This window comes from Pteropus vampyrus, unplaced genomic scaffold, assembly GCF_000151845.1.
Source record: "Pteropus vampyrus isolate Shadow unplaced genomic scaffold, Pvam_2.0 Scaffold85, whole genome shotgun sequence".
Classification (NCBI taxonomy): Eukaryota; Metazoa; Chordata; class Mammalia; order Chiroptera; family Pteropodidae; genus Pteropus; species Pteropus vampyrus.
The window spans coordinates 8,237,630-8,241,686 of NW_011888866.1; positions in this window are offsets into that span (position 1 = coordinate 8,237,630).

Below are 4,057 nucleotides of genomic sequence, written 5' to 3' on the forward strand. Positions count from 1 at the left end.
CGGAGGCGCGCTCTGGCCGCCGGCGTCCGCCAGGTTCCGCTTCATCCCGGAGAGCTGAGTAGGGTAGCAGGCCAGGGGCGCGTCTGGCCCCCAGCTGCGATGGAGGCTGCCGCTCCTTCCCTCCCGGCCTCTAGGCGGCTGAGCCGGCCAGAAAAGTTGCTTTGCTGCTTCTGGGCCCTGCATGGCCATCGCACAGACCTCACGATGACAGCTGCTGGGGATGGGAGTCAGCTTGGGCAAAGTGATGACGAAGTGTAGTCCCAGGTCGGGACCGCGGCTGAGGTCTCCTCAGGGTGGCATACAGGTGCGAGGGTCTCCATCTGTGGGAGAGGAAACTTCACTGGCAGAAGAGGAAGGTCTCAGACCTCCAGCACTTCCCTCTAGTTCTTTCCTCCCTGTTGTTTTTACTTGAATTATTGAACGTCTTTACACCTTTGTTGGCCAGGGCCCTGAAGGCAAATTGGAAGGGTGGGAGAGGGTTCTCCCTTCTCCTGTCAGACAGAAAGCCCTACCTGGCAGCTAGGTCCTCGGGTGCTGACTTATGGTAGGACTAACATGATGACAGGTTTCTGTAACTATTGCCAAAGGCTTGTCACTACCCCCAATAGATCACCGCTTAAGCCAAGTCAGGCTTAAGTGAGGGAAATCTTGTGACCCCTTGACTTTTGAGTCAGGCTTAAGTGAGGGAAATCTTGTGAGCCCTTGACTTTTGAGGGAAATCTTGCGAGCCCTTGACTTTTGCCTTCCAAGCCTGGCCACATGGGCTACATGTTTTCAGAATCTTTTGCCATGGGATTCTCTTCTTCACCTCTGAGGGCTAACAGCTGTTTTCCCCTACTGGATAGATTCTTTATGGTTGGCTCATCATTCAGATGTTGGAAGGGGCGAGTAGCGTTACACCATATCAGTTTTCTGTGACTATTGCCGATTTAATTTCTTGCTGCTTCACTGTTCCTGTTCTTTCATCTTCTTCTTAAAAACTCGCTTTAGTAGGGGAAACACAGTCTGGAAAATAGGGTTTCTGCATATGGTTAGAAATGAAGAAAGTTTAAAATACTGCTGAAAGAACTCGATTGAGGATCACTCTTTTCTGTATTTTATACTGTTTCTCATTCCCACTTTCTTCCTTTCATTTTTCTTCCTCCCTCTCTTTCTTAATTTTCATGACATGCTTCGATTTTTTATTTTAATGACATATAATTAATTTTTCCATTTGTTGCTTGTGCTTCTGGTGTCAAATCTAAGAAAGCATTGCCAAATCCAAAGTCATGAAGACTTATGTCTGTTTTATAGTTTTAGCTCTTATATTTCAATTTTTAATACATTTTAATTTAATTTTTGTATGTGATATGAGGTAGAAGGTTCAACTTCATTTTTTTGCATGTGGATATCCAGTTCTCCTAGCACCATTTGTTGAAAAGACTGTTTTGCCCCTTTGAGTTGTCTTGGCACCACTGTTGAAAGTCAATTGACTGTAAATGTGAGGATGTATTTCTGGATTTAAATTCTACTCTCTTGACCTATGTCTATTCTTATGCTAGTACCACACTATTTTGATTATTGTAGCATTGTAGTAAGTTTTGAGTCTCCCCACTTTGTTCTTTTTGTTCTTCTTTCTCTCATTCCCATATCTAGTCCCTCAGCAAATCTAACTGGTTCTATTTTGAGAATATATCTATGGTAGTAACCATTTCTCACCACTTTCACTGCTACCATCAAGTTCCTATCATCTGTCACCTGGATTACTGAAAAAGCCTCCTACAGGGCCATACTGCTTCCACACTCATCCCTCTGCAGTCTGTTCTCAACACAGCAGCCGGAGTCACTCACTTCTCTGTTCAAAAACTCTCCAATGGCTTTTTATCTCAGGATAAAAGCAAAGTCTCATCATGGGCTATAACCCCATGTGGCTTCATCTTCTATTACTCTCTCCTTTGTTTAGTCTGCTTCAGCCATCTGCACCTCAGGACCTTTGCACTTGCTGTTTCCTCTGTCTGGAATGCTCTTTCTTCAAATGTCTGCATAGTCTTCTTACTTATTTCATTCAGGTCAAAAGTCATTCCTGTAGAGAGGCCTTCTTGAACCATCTCATCTAAAATAGCATCCCTCACCCCTGCCATCATTTTCTGCTCCCTTGCTTTATTTTTCCTTTGAGTACCTGTAATACTGTCATCTCCCTACCCCGCCCCCCCCCCCACCACGCTTACACTCACAAATTTGTCTCCCACCTACAGAATGCAAGCTCTGTGAAGGTCAGGAATTTTTCTTGTTCACTATGGTGTGCATAGCGTTTAAAATGGTTTCTGGCACAGAGTAAGCACTCGAAAGAATGTGCTGAATGATTGAAACGGGAATCGGAGACTAAGAAATGGGGATCACTTTGCTATTTCTCATTATTCCTTCCCACTTGAAGAGAAGCAATGTCCATAATTACACTAACATCTTAGTTTCTCTTCTTCTATCCTCATATTTCCCCTAAGATAATGGCCTTACCCTCCTTGGGAAGAGAAAGGTCAAATAACTGGAAAGGTGAGGGCTCTGGGTCCTCTCCACATCGGCAGTTGGGCGGGGGGGGTCTCTTCTCTGAAACCTGGATAGCTTGGGCTGGGCATTCAGCGCCTGTCTCCAGTGATTCGGTCCCCTGTGGTGGTCTAGGGAAAGAGTGAAATTCCTTCGAAATTCAAGAAAATGGAAATTTATTTCTTGATGAATACTTTGTATTGCAGTGAATTTATCTTTCTCTGGCATCTAACTAAAATTCCAACTCGGACATTCATTTTGACATTTAATTACATGACTACTTTAGACTGTCAACTGTTTATGTATATATCCTTATTTCCATGACTAGGTTGTAATATCTGGAGGCAAAGCATGACTTTAGCTCATTTTTGAGTTTTCTACTGCAGGTATCTTATACAAAAGAAGTGTTCAATAAACTCTTGCTGAATGTACCAGTAAGTTAATGAATAAACCTGGATTTATTTTTATCATTGGAAACTTGTGGTCTATACATTTAATTTTTCTTAGCCAATAGCTGCAAGTACTTGCTTTAGCCCACCTCATTCTGATGCTGCTGATAGAGCAGTATTGGCTACAGCTGAGTGGGGCTTTCTACTGCCCTTTCCTAGTGAGAATTGAATTAATTGGCTTATAGTGGATGGTAATTAATCTTCTGTGTTATTTTTAAAATTGAATCTACCTTCCATTGTTATTTAACCTTTCTTGGAATGTGCCCTATTTATATCTTCACAGCAACATATGAAAAAAGATTTTTTTTTACATACATATGAGAAATATATATATTAATATAGATCCTTAATAAATTATGATAGGTTTGATACCTCCTCAAAAATGAAACAGGGCTTGCATGTTTAAATCGTGATCCCCTAATTAACTAGATGAAGGGAATCCTTTCACAATGTGCATGTGTGTTAAATCCCCATGATGTACACTTTAAACATCTTACAATTTTCTGTCATTTATACCTCGATAAAGCTGAAATTAAAAAAAAAAAGTGCGAGTCCCTAAGAAGCAAGATTGTCTTGCCATTGTTAAAACAGAGCACCTTCTGAAGAAAGAAAATTTTCCCTTTTGCTGTCTTTGCTTTTTATGCCTTGTGCAGTTTTTGCTTGCACCGTTTTTATTCCTCTGCCTCTTGGCCAGGAAGCTGGAGTTTATGATCTGGTTTCCCTTAAGCTGATTACCTTGGGAGCAGACATGAGCACTGAGTTGGAGGAAGAGATAAAGGGCTTGTAATTAACTTTATGTCTGTGGGGTGAGATGTGTGGAGCAGTGAGCGTTCAGCTTGCTTTGGCCTCCTGTCTACTCATACAGTACAAAGGACATACCACATTCTTTTTCTTGTATGATTGAGGTCTACTGGCACTCATTTTACTGTTAAGTAAAAGGTCATGCCCCACTTACTCAAGAGGAATGTTGAAAGTTATTCCCCTTTTCCTGGTTTTTGTTTGTTTGTTTGTTTGTTTGTTTTTTTGCCACTGTATGCACTACTCTTGAGAAGGTCTCCCATTTAGTGCCTCAGCCACTCTTAGAACCA